At 47.1% G+C, this 13,460-nt stretch overlaps 1 protein-coding gene across 5 annotated transcripts in view; it reads right to left on the bottom strand.

Moving 5' to 3' along the window:
* LOC120943859 overlaps positions 1-13,460 on the bottom strand; it is a 110,913-nt gene that overhangs the window by 78,484 nt on the left and 18,969 nt on the right. Inside the window, exon 1 of one of the 5 annotated variants that reach the window (XR_005750325.1) lies at positions 3,923-4,114. The exons of 3 other annotated variants lie outside the window; for them this stretch is intronic. The gene's annotated coding sequence lies outside the window, so the exon portion shown is untranslated. Of the gene's footprint in view, positions 1-3,922; positions 4,125-13,460 lie in introns of those variants that run through there. One more of the 5 variants, XM_040357453.1, reaches the window with a different exon arrangement.

Genomic DNA, 13,460 nt, shown 5'->3' with positions numbered 1-13,460 from the left:
AGCGCTGTACCGCATGAAAAACGCCCCAGTGTGCAAGGGGCCTAATGGCTGTGTGTTGAGTTATTTTGAGGGGACAGCAAATTTACACTGTAATACAATCTGTAGACTCACTACTTTACATTGTAGCAAAGTGTAATTTCTTCAGTGTTGTCACATAAAAAGATATAATAAAATAGTTACAAAAATGCGAGGGGTGTAATCACTTGTGAAAATTGTTGGTACCAGACAAGCTGGTCTGAGAATTTCAAAAACTGCTGATCTACTGGTATTTTCACGCACAATCACCTCTAGGGTTTACAGAGAATGGTCCAATAATTAGAAAATATCCAGTGAGTGGCAATTGTGTGGACCAAAATGCTGTGTTGATGTCAGAGGAGAATGGGCAGACATTATAGAAAGGCAACAGTAACGCAAATAACCAGTCGTTACAATCAAGGTATGTAGATAGAATACCATCTCTGAACACACAACACATCAAACATTGAAGCAGATAAGCTACAGCAGCAGACGACCACACCGGGTGCCACTCCTGTCAGATAAGACCAGCAAACTGAGGCTACAATTCGCACAATAGAAGAATGAAAAAGCATTGCATAGTCTGATAAATCTCGATTTCAGGTACGACATTCAGATGGTAGGGTCAGAATTTGGCATAAACAACATGGTGTAATGATATGGGGTTTATTTTCTTGGCACACTTTGGGCAACTTAGTACAAATTGAGGATCATTTAAATGCTGCAGCCTACCTGCATATTGTTGCCCACCATGTCACAAAGGTCAATACATCTCAAACTGGTTCCTTCAACATGACAATGAGGTCACTGTACCCCAATGGCTTCCACAGTCACCAGATCTCAATCCAATAGAGCACCTTTGGAATGTGGTGGGACGGGAGATTTGCATCATGGATGCGCAGCCGATAAATCTGCAGCAACTGAGTGATGCCATCATGTCAGTATGGAGCAAAATCTCTGAGGAATGTCTCCAACACCTTGTTGAATCTATGCCACAAAGCATTAAAGCGGGTCTCAAGGCAATAGGGGGTCCAACCCAGCACTAGAAAGGCGCACCTAATAAAAGTGGCCGGTGAGTGTAGATGTAAAGCTCTGTATAAATTGATGGTGCTATACAAGTACCTGTAATAAATAAATAATGGCTGCTGCAAGCATGGGTGTAGGAACCCTTACAAATCTGGGGGGGGGGGGGGGGGGGGGGAGACCAGCATTTTTACTCGCCAGGTAAATTCTTAATAAGTAAACTCGGACTCCCACATGCCATGTGGGTTAATTTTTACTAATGCCTTGTGGGCCACAAGGCATAAGTAAAAATCAACCCACATGGCATAAGTAAAAATCAACCCACATGGCATAAGTAAAAATTAACCCACATGGCATTAGTAAAAACCACCACCAGCTCCTCCTGCCACCTCCTGATACCACCAGCTCCTCCTGCCACCATCACCACCAGCTCCTCCTGCCACCATCACCACCAGCTCCTCCTGCCATCACCAGCTCCTCCTGTCACCACCAGCTCCTCCTGTCACCACCAGCTTCTCCTGCCATCACCAGCTCCTCCTGCCATCACCAGCTCCTCCTGCCACCACCAGCTCCTCCTGCCACCACCACCACCTCCTGCCACCTCCCGATACCACCAGCTCCTCCTGCCACCATCACCAGCTCTTCTTGCCACCACCACCAGCTCCTCCTGTCACCACCACCACCAGCTCCATCTGTCACCACCAGCTATTGCCACCATCACCTCCTACCACCACCATTAGCTCCTCTTGCCCCCACCACCAGCTCCTCCTGCCACCACCAGCCCCTGCCCCCATCAGCTCCTCCTGACCCCACCACCAGCTCCTCCTAATACCACCAGCTCCTGCCACCACCACCAGCTCCTTCTGCCGCCACCGCTTCCTCCTGTCACCACCAGCTATTGCCACCATCACCTCCTACCACCACCACCAGCTCCTACCCCCATCACCTCCTGCCCCAACCAGCTCCTGATACCACCAGCTCCTGCCACCATCACCAGCTCCTGGCACAAGCTCCTCCTGCCCCCACGCCAGCTCTTCCTGCCCCCACCGCCAGTTCCTCCTGCCCCCACCAGCTTCTCCTGCCACCAGCTTCTCCTGCCACCTCCTGATACCACCAGCAGCTCCTGCCACAAGCTCCCATCATCACCAGCTTCTGCCATAAGCTCCTCCTGCCCCCACCGTCAGCTCCTGCTGCCATCACCAGCTCCTGCCACCTTCTGCCCACGCCAGCTCCTGCCACCATCAGGCATTAGCTCCTCTTGCCACCATCACCTCCTTACCTTAAAGCAAAGGAGTCTTAGGATTGCCCTGAGCTGGTCCGTTGTGCTGTGTGTGGATGCCTGGGCAGCTGCTGGGCTGTCACTGAATTGCCTGGGCAGACCACAGCCACCGCCGGCACCATGAAGGCAAAACTGCTCCATTCCGATTGCCCAGCTCGGAGCTCCTGGTGAGTAAAGTATTTTTAAAGCCTGGCGCGTCTGGCTGGCCGCTGGATGCGCCATGACATCACTGACTCGCATCGCCGGCGCTCCACCAGTAGCATGCCACACACAGCTTGTCAGCCTCTGTCAGATCCACCCCCCTGTGCCCGAGCGGATTACAGGATCAGAATCAGATCCATTCGGCGGCTTAGCTCGGGATCGGGCAGCCCGCCGGAACTGCGCTGTTTTTTGCAGGCACTTTTGTCCTATCACGGACAATTACGTACAGGAAGAAAGTGCCAAGTCCTCCTAACCTGGGGGGGATTTGACCATACCTGTCCCCCCTGCATTATTTCCTGGGGGGGGGGATGCGTCCCCCCGGTTGCTACGCCCATGGCTGCAAGCGTGAATGAGTCCTAAGAGGTCCAAAGGAAGCAAAATAACTGATGATTGTTTGGGAGAGCGATTTTAGGCAGTTGATGAGATGCACATGGCTCTATGTACTCCTAGAAGCTCTATCTCCCTGTCCCATATTGTAATAACCCATGGTGGTACAATGTGCTCCTAGAAGCTCCATCCCCCTGTCCCATGCTGTAATGACCCATGGGGGCACAATGTGCTCCTAGAAGCTCAATTCCCCCCGTCCCACGCTGTAATGACCTGTGGGGTCACAATGTGCTCCTAGAAGCTCTATCCCATGCTGTAAAGACCCATGGGGGCACCGTGTGCTCCTAGAAGCTCTATCCCCCCTGTCCCATGCTGTAATGACCCATGGGGGGCACAATGTGCTCCTAGAAGCTCTAACCCCCCTGTCCCATGTTGTAATGACCTGTGGGGCCACAGTGTACTCCTAGAAGCTCTATCCCCCTGTCCCATGTTGTAATCATCTGTGGGGCCATAGTCTACTCCTAGAAGCTCTAGCCCCCCCTGTCCCATGCTGTAATGACCCATGGGGGGCACAATGTGCTCCTAGAAGCTCTATCCCCCCTGTCCCATGTTGTAATGACCCATGGGGGGCACAATGTGCTCCTAGAAGCTCTTTCCCTCCTGTCCCATTCTGTAATGGCCCATGGGGGGCACAATGTGCTCCTAGAAGCTCTATCCCCCCTGTCCCATGCTGTAATGACCCATTTGGGGCACAGTGTATTCCTAGAAGCTCTATCCCCCCTGTCCCATTCTGTAATGACCCATGTGGGGCACAGTGTACTCCTAGAAGCTCTATCCCCCTCCCCCATGTTGTAATGAGCTGTGGAGGTCACATTACTCCATGTACAGAAGCTCTATAACTGGCTGTACTTACACAGGCCCCCCTCCACCATGCACAGCTTATAGCAATGGGGGACAAGCCTAGCCACTAGCCAGCATGTTTCCCCCTCCTAATTCCTGTCCTGCACTCCGGGTACAGTACGTGAACACACACATTGCATTGACTGCACTCATAAACACATTAAAGTTCTCTCTCACCTTTCCAGCATTGCTCTCCTCAGGTGTGGAGTCCGGAGCTCAGAGGACAAAAGCTCTGCATTGTACAGGGTGCCTGGTGCTGCTCATACAATATAGTGTGTGTGAGAGAGACTAATGGAATCTTAGCCCCGCCCACGTCCTAACTTCCCTCACAATTCACAGGCCCTCTTGTTTACGCTGCTGGAAGTTATTATGAGGGGGGATGATGTGGGTGCAGACATAGGAGTTTGCAGTGTGTGTCTGTGATTGTGACAAGTGTTCAATCAAAGGAAGGAAAAGGAAGGGCTGCATTCAAACAGATATTACATGCCATATTTGTGTTTTTTGTTTCTTTAGAAAACATGTGATAATAAAAGAGACAATCCGTTAAATTAAAATATTGAAAGTTCGGTAAACACTGCAAAAAAAAAAAAGAGATAAATCCAGTCAATTCACTAAAAAACAGCCATTCATTATCTATCATTCTAGGACAGGAAGTTGATATTTTAGGAATGTGCAAAATAACAACGAAGGGAAGTCTGCAGCAGCCAGTCATTTAGGGTTCGCTCACACCTGAGCGTACTGAAATCGTGCGATTCTGTCCACGATTCCGGAATTGCGGAAAAACATGGAAATGCATTTCCGATGCCATTATTTCTTAGCCCTCGTTCACGTTGACTGTGGCTTTACCATTTCAAAGCCGCATGTTAGTGCAACTTTAGGTACGACTTGGAAGTAGGGTTGCCATCTTATCCCTTTAAACCCAAAAATAGTGGCGGCCCGTCCATTAGGGGCACCTGGGCGCTGCCCCCTGTCTTCACCCCCCTCCATATATGCATTGGATAGATTCATACATGCATAGTATGAATCTATCCATGGCCACCCCCAATTCATGTATCTGGCCCCATTCGGGTCACCGGGCATTAGGGTTGCCACATCATCCTTTTAATGTTATACTTACCTCCACTGTGTGGCTCGTTTTGCACACAGTGGCCCCCGATCCACGTCTTCTGGGATCCCTTGGCAGCTGTCATGGCTCCCCCTCCGCAAGAGCTTTCCACCTTCATGCGAGCGAGGTGATACAGAGGCGGGCATAGCCGCCGACTGTATCACTTGCCCCTGGCACCGCATCATTGGATGTGATTGACAGCAGTGCCAGCCAATGGCTGTGCTGCTATCAATCTGTCCAACCTAGCCAATCAACGGCCAGGCTGGGAACCGAAGAGGATGACGGGGACGAGCGTGGGACTTTCGAGGGGTGAGGCAAGTAAAACGGGGGCTTGGGGGGGGGGGGGGCGGTGCTGTCAGATGTTTTTTCACCTTATTGCATAGGTTGCATTAAGGTGAAAAAACATTTACCTTTACAATCCCTTTAAGGTGATAATTAACCACTTCTCTACTTTGGGTGTTTTTCAGATTTGGTGTTTACAAGACTAAAACAGTTTTTTTTTGCTAGAAAATTACTTAAAACCCACAAACATTATATTTTTTTTTTCTAACACCCTAGAGAATAAAATGGCGATCATTGCAATACTTTTTGTCACACCATATTTGCGCAGCGGTCCTACAAGCGCACTTTTTTTGGAAAAAAATCACTTTTTTTAAATAAAAAATAAGACAGCAATAAATTTGGCCCAATTTTTTTATATATTGTGAAAGATAATGTTACGCCGAGTAAAATGGTACCCAACATATCACGCTTACAAATTGCGCCCGCTCGTGGCATGGCGTAAAACTTTTACCCTTAAAAATCTCGATAGGCGGCGTTTAAAAAATTCTATAGGTTGCATTTTTTGAGTTACAGAGTAGGTCTAGGGCTGTAATTATTGCTCTCGCTCTAACGATCGCGGCGATACCTCACTTGTGTCGTTTGAACACCGTTTTCATATGCGGGCACTACTCGCGTATGCGTTCGCTTCTGCGCATGAGCTCGTCGGGACGGGGCGCTTTAAATTTTTTTTATTTTTTTTTATTATTTATTTTTATTTATTTTATTATTTTTTACACGGGAAAAAAAAAAATGATCACTTTTATTCCTATTACAAGGAATGTAAACATCCCTTGTAATAGAAAAAAGCATGACAGGTCCTCTTAAATATGAGATCTGGGGTCAAAAAGACCTCAGATCTCATATTTAGACTAAAATGCAAAAAAAAAAAAAAAAAAAATTGAAACTGTCATTTTTTCAAATGACAAAAAAAAAATGTTTCTTTAAGAGGCTGGGCAGGACTGACGTTTTGACGTCACTTCCGCCCAGCAGAGCTATGGGGACGGGCGAACAAGATTTTTCCTTCAGTCTCGTCCCCAGACGAACGGTCCCGATCGCCTCGGCCGCTACCGACGGCTACGGTAAGCGGCGGAAGGCGCGGGAGAGCGGCGGGAGGGGGGGCCCCTCTCCCGCCGCCGATAACGGCGATCTCGCTGCGAATCCGCCGCGGAGGCCCGCCGTTATCGTTAACAGAACCGCTGACACTAAAGATTGATACCTCGGTTGTGGTAGCAGCTGCTGCCGTTACCGAGATATCAATCTTTAAAGTTAGGCCGTATAAAGACGTACGGCGGTTTAGAAGTGGTTAAACTCACTTGGTACCTTATCTGCAATAAATTAGCCTCAGAACCTGTGTGTGGGTTTAAAGGGATGAGGTGCCAACCCTACTTGGAAGACATCTGTGTGGTTTCATGCAGATCACACCCGAAATCGCCAAAAGTAGTGCAGGAACTATTTTTTCCAATCGATGAGGCACTGCGATCTAGGCAGCAATTTGAACAGTGCAATCAATGGCAACAGGGTGCGCTTGTCATGTGATTTGGCCTGTGAAACTGCATGACGCTCCCATGCGAACAAGGGTGACAAAACACGCTAATAAAATTGCGCCAAAAATCACAACACCAATGTTCTTGGCTCTGTTCCAAGATTTGGTACATAAGCTTCTTTTGGAGCATTTTTGGAGCAGTCCCTCTGCTCAAATGAATAGTGATGCTCTAAAAATGCACCACAAATAATTTTTTTTAAATCTGAAAGAGACTCAGTGCAGCAGCTGTCGCTGCACTACACTTAGGTGTGAATGGAGCCTTAATGCCTTATTACACACTTGCTCAAAATCCTGATGCCAAAAAACATACCTATAGTGTTAGGCCAGGTTCACACCTATGCGAATTGAGTGCGGCTTAAACCGCATCCAATTCGCAGAACATTTTAAAATACATTGTTTTCAATGAGGCTGGTTCACATATGTGCGATGCATTCACACTGCGCATTGCCTCCAAACCGTGTGCGTTTTTTATGTCTTGCGGTGCGGCTCAGGTGCGAATTCAAGCCCATTATCTTCTATGGGTATGCAGCTGAATTCGCAGATGTGTTCAGTTCTCTTCAGGAATTCTCTCATTCAGCTCAATACACTTCAACCCCACTCTCCTCTCACCCGTAACTTCTCCCAGGTCTCCAAATTTGCATCTAAAACGTTGCTAATCTGCTGAACACTTCTCTTATCTCTCTGCAGAGATAAGGGAGCTGAAATTAGCAACGCAGCGGCGCGAATTTCAGCTCTCTTATCTCTGCAGAGAGATAAGAAAAGTGTTCAGCAGATTAGCAACTGTTTTAGATGCGAATTTGGAGACCTGGGAGAAGTTCCGGGTGAGAGGAGAGTGGGGGAGAAGTGTATTGAGCTGAATGAGAGAAATTCCTGAAGAGAACTGAACACATCTGCGAATTCAGCTGCGTACCCATAGAAGATAATGGGACTGAATTCGCACCTGAGCCGCACCGCAAGACATAAAAACCGCACACGGTTTGCATCGCACATATGTGAACCAGCCTCATTGAAAACAATGTATTTTGAAATGTCCTGCGAATTGGATGCGGTTTAATCCGCACTCAATTCGCATAGGTGTGAACCTGGCCTTAATGTGAGTTGGTCGTTGCATTTGGTGTCTATCGACTTAGCACCTGCTCGCTGCAATTGTACTGTGGATGAGCAGCTGGTGTAGGCAAATTGACGTACGTACTCATATGTCACTGCACTCTTCCAGGTCTAGGGAGCTTGCATGCATGCGAGAGCCTATGAGCAAGTCCCGGTCAATTATTCACGGCCGGGACATACTAATTGGCTGTGTACATGGGAGTGTAGGCCGTACAAGACAACTTAACTTCTAATAATTTGAATAAAACCATAGACCAAAGTAATTTAAATAACTTTATTGAATAAATATATATAATAACATTTTATTTTTTATTTTTTATTGGTAATAGAAATGGCGGCGGCACCGTTATTGGTATAAATAAATCTATATAATCATAAATATTCCATTTAATATTACTAAAATTCTAATAATAACATTTTTCAATATTATTTAAATTCTTAATATAAAATTTTCCAAACTTTAATCATCTCTTAAGATCTCGCTCAGTCATAGAACTCGAGCGAATACCATAACTAATAAATACAAAGTCCCCCCTTGATTTCAAGGGTGACATACCACATAAGGTGCTGCGACAGGGTGGGAGGGAGGGGGAGCACACTATACCTTACTATGCCACAACTGAATAACCCTCAGAGCAGTGGGCTTATATAGCCCCCCGCACGTGTACAAAGCCCGGGAAACATGTGAGTTCAAACACATGCAGAAAGCCCGGGAAACACGTGAGTTTGAACACCTGCACAAAAGCCCGGGAAACACGTGACTCAAAAGCCTATTTTTGCCCAGCAACATGACTCATCCTTTTCAAAGTCACGTTTTTCCCGCCTAAGCTGCCAGCTACAGTATTTTAAATTGACCATTTTTTTTTATTTTTTTTTAGAGCAATACTGCCATATAAATTATATTAATTTAATAGTTGTTCTGCCAGCCACAATCCCATGATGTGGGCACTAATTAATGCCCCCTTTCCATTCAAAGCCCAGAGCTCTGTGTTGACATTATGAAAGAACATAATAAACCCCCTAGGGGTCCTTTCACACGTGCGGACTGTTCGTCCGTTTTTTCATACGTCCGTTTACGGACTGCAATGCTTTCCAATGGGATAGCGTACGTTAGCGGATGAGCATCCGCTGACGTCCATTAACATCCGTCTCTGTTAAGCTCCGTTTTTTTGAACGGAAGAAAACCCTATTTTTCTTCCGTCAAAAAAACGGAACGGACGAAAAACGGATGCTAGCGGACGATCCGTTTAACATCTGATCCGCTAACATCCGTTTTTCATCAAAATATGTAATAAAAATAAAGTTCTAACAAAAATAAAAAAAACGGATGAAAAAAGGAATGAAAACTGATGAAAAACGGATGAAAAAAATGATGAAAAAAATGAATGAAAAACGGATGAAAAAACTGATCAACTGATGATAAAAAACTGATCTAAAAAAACGGTCCGCACGTGTGAAAGGACCCTAAGGGTGGGACTTTGAAAGGGACCACGAACAGAGATAATATTGTATAAAAGTATAAATTTTATTAATGTACAAGAATAAAGATCATGGATAAAAGACACAATGGAACAAATTGAATCCAAACAGCTGTTTCAGTATGAAGCCCTTCTTCAGGGGTTTTAAAAACGTTTAGGATCAAAGTTGTGTAATAAGAAAACACATATTAAAGGGGTGGTTCACCCTAAAAACTACTTTTTCTTATTCCACTGCCCCCCCCACATTACAATCCGATTAAGGCTCTTATTATTTTTTTCATGCTGTACATACCTTAGTACAGCATATTCACCCGTGCATCCGGGTTGCGAGTCCCGCGGGAGTGGGTGTTCCTCACATGCTGGTGATTGACGTTTTGCCCAAAAACGAGCTCCCCCCCGTCGCGTAAGCCGCGTCACGGTTGGCGAAAGGAGCCGAACGGCGAGTCGGCGCTATACTGCGCATGCGCATCACCGTTCGGCGCCTTTCGCCAATCGTGACGCGGCTTACGCGACGGGGGGAGCTCGTTTTTGGGCAAAACGTCAATCACACACATGTTAGGAACGCCCACTCCCGCGGGACTCGCAACCCGGATGCACGGGTGAATATGCTGTACTAAGGTATGTACAGCAGGAAAAAAATAATAAGAGCCTTAATCGGATTGTAATGTGGGGGGGGGCAGTGGAATAAGAAAAAGTAGTTTTTAGGGTGAACCACTCCTTTAAGTTAGCTTTAACAGTTTCTATGCAACATATATAATATTCTAAACAGTATGTACAAAATAATATAACACTTACATCATTATGAAATGCAATTGTCAATCCATGTGTCAAGAAGCAATGTGCGTAGCTCAAGATATTTATCGAAAAATAAAATTGTGTCCCACGACTAAGCGGACCAGGCCAGGAGACAGACTCCAACAAGGGTTTCTCCCAAGAGACAGGTGGTAAACGAACCGGATCAAAAAATGTCCTTATCTCTCCTCAAGCTGTATATAAACAGAGACAGAAGAAGTAGAAAAAAGGAAGACAATAAACTTATTATCTATGATTCCCTCTAGAGATTGTATATCTCCAAACAAGCTGGAAGGGTAGCAAAAAAATGACTACCTACCATAATGGTGTATGAACTATCACCAAAAATTTGGAAGAAAATTGTATAAATGGTCCTGGATCTTCAAAAACCGTCCACTCCAAAAGCTGAACAATATTGGATAATAGTAACAACACGTTCTCTAGAGTAGACATATATATATTCCCACCTCAACAGAGTGTATCTGTGGTACGCCCCTACTGGGAGTGTCTGGGCTAACCTGGCATCAAAAAGACTGCCTTTGCTCTTGTGGAGTAGTAAGAGTTATTCTTCTGGGTGTTCAAAAAGGATGCCTGAGTGCCCTTCCAAGGCCTTCTGTTGTCTCTGAACTGCCTTGACTGCCTGAAATCCCTTGAGTTCGACTGATGGAATCTAGACAAATAGACTCTGGATCTTCACACCCTTCTGTCTTGGGGGAGCATGCCAGATTTACCCCCTGTCACCGTGGAGATAGCTTTAACAGTCTGCGAACAGTGCCCTCCCATCAAATGGGATTTTGCACCAGTTCTGCTTCAAAGCTAGGTCAGCCGTCCAGGCTTTCAGGCCTTCTTTGCCATAACTGAATGCAGCATGGATCTTGCTGAACACCAAATTGTGTCAATGGCCGCCTCCTCGACAAAGTCTGCCGACAATTTAAGTTCTTCCAAAGCCTTAATTATGTCATCCTTCGGAGACATCCTGGTGTAAGGCTTCTTTCACACGGAGCGGACCGTTTTTGTGTCCGCTCCGTGTGTGTCCATCGGCTCCCCGCTGAGCTGTCGGCGGATAGGGCGGTCCCCGCACACAGTGCAGAGACCGCCCTGTCTCTCCTCCGCTCTCCCCTATGGGGAATCGGATGCAGTCGGACCGCCTGCATCCGATTCGTTCCGCCGGACGGAAGAAAAATAGGGTTTTGTTCTGTCCGCAAAAGCGGATCCTGACGGACGCGGATGGTCGCGGACGTTAGCGGATGCTCCATCCGCTAACGGACGCGGATGGTCGCGGACGTTAGCGGATGCTCCATCCGCTAACGGACGCGATCCCATAGGGATGTATTACAAGTCCGTAAACGGACTTGTAAAACATGGACGAACGGAGCGGACGTGTGAAAAGACCGTAAGGCCGTTTCAATGTTTTCCATTCAGGCTCTGATGGCATTTAACACAGAAGTGAGGGTGATAGCTGGTTTACAAGCTACTCCTGCGTATAAGTAGCTTTTTTTAAGATCTAGGTCAATCTGTCTGTCAAGCGGTGTCCTTGAGGAACGCAGAGTCCTCCATCTGGAGAGTAATATTTTTTTCAAGGCGTACTACTGCTGCATCTACTACCGGCATGGAGTGGCTGTATTTCTGACTCTGCAAATGGATGCAACTTGTTAAGCCGGCCTAAGGAAAATTTCTTATCCGTCTTTGTCCATTTGATTTTTGATGATTTCTCAGATCTCGCCCATCAAAGGAAAGACAATCTGTTTCCATTTAAAGCGGAGCTCCACCCTATAGTGGAACTTCCGCTCATCGGAACCCTCCCCCGGTGTCACATTTGACACCTTTCGGGGGGAGGGGGTGCAGATACCTGTCAAAGACAGGTATTTGCACCCACTTCCGGGAGTCCTCTCTGCAGGGACTCTGCGGGGAGTACGTCACTTCCCGCCCCCACCCGCTGTGTTCTGGGAAACACTCGGCTCAGTGAGGACGGCGCTGCGCGACTCGCGCATGCGCCGTAGGGAATCGGGCAGTGAAGCCGGAGCGCTTCACTTCCTGATTCCCTCACCGAGGATGGCGGAGGGGGCAGCAGAGTGACGAGCGACCGGGGACGGGACAGATTGCAGGTCTGTGTCTACTCTGTACATGCAGAGCGGACATGGACACAGCCCACTATACTCTATACTTTTTTTCCGGATTGGATTGGAGGTAGGACACAAGTCGGTTTACAGGTGGTGAGAAAGCAACACAATGGTGCCTGCTTTAACCCCTTGTTTGCTGTACTGCACAAGGTTGCAGGATATGTGCAGAGTTGCCTTATTCATTTAAAAGGGTCATGCTTGGCAGATGCTACACCCACCAACCATGACAGGGCATATAACTCCTGCTGTGGCTGTGATATGTGTACACCCCTGGCCATTGCAGCAAAAGGGGGAGAAGTTGGGGCACCCCCAAACTGCAAATATAAAAAACCCTTAGGGCTCTTTCACACGGAGCGGATCCGTATTGATCCGCTCTGTCAGCCCGTTTGGCTCAGCGGGGATTTCTCCGTAAATCCCAGCTGAGCTGTCGGCGGACAGGGCGGTCCCCGCACACAGTGCAGAGACCGCCCTGTCTCTCCTCCGCTCTCCCCTATGGGGAATCGGATGAATACGGACCGTGTGTCTGTATTCATCCGATCCGTTCCGCCGGACGGAAGAAAAATAGGGTTTTCTTCCGTCCGCAAAAGCGGATCTTTGCGGACGCAAAATCCCATAGGGATACATTACAAGTCCGTAAACGGACTTGTAATAAACGGACTGCAATCCCATAGGGATAAACGTCTGCAATCCCATAGGGATACATTACAAGTCCGTAAACGGACTTGTAATAAACGGACTGTTTGTCCGTATGTGTGAAAGGGCCCTTAGTGTTCTGAGCCCCCTATGAGGCTACTTTTACGCCGATATGCTGCAATACACTCTGTTTGATGCTCTGGAATGGCGGGTCAGCAAGCCTAGAACTCAATTTACCAGTCACTTGTCCGTAATCTACTGGTTGCTGACTCCTGCCCTAGACCCTTGCAGTAATATCATGTGACATCAAAGATTGTAACTACCATTATTTTATTTTTTAGGCTGTCTGCTTTAAATATATATATAATGTTACTGGGGTTTTACGTAATATTCAATGGTTTTTCAAGCATGTATGCAAAAATGTTTCTGGCAGTAAAAGGGTTAAAGTGATTGTAAAGGCTTGTTTAATTATTTTTTAAATAACAAACATGTTATACTTCCCTCCTCTGTGCAGTTGGTTTTGCACAGAGCAGCCCGGATCCTCCTCTTCTCGTGTCCCTCTTCGCTGCTTTTAGCCATTCCCATCTTTAAGTGCCCCCTCAGCCAGCAGCTTTCT

This window comes from Rana temporaria, chromosome 6 (genome assembly GCF_905171775.1).
Source record: "Rana temporaria chromosome 6, aRanTem1.1, whole genome shotgun sequence".
Lineage (NCBI taxonomy): Eukaryota > Metazoa > Chordata > Amphibia > Anura > Ranidae > Rana > Rana temporaria.
The sequence above is the reverse complement of the archived record's forward strand: the minus strand, read 5'-3'. Positions and strand labels throughout refer to the sequence as shown.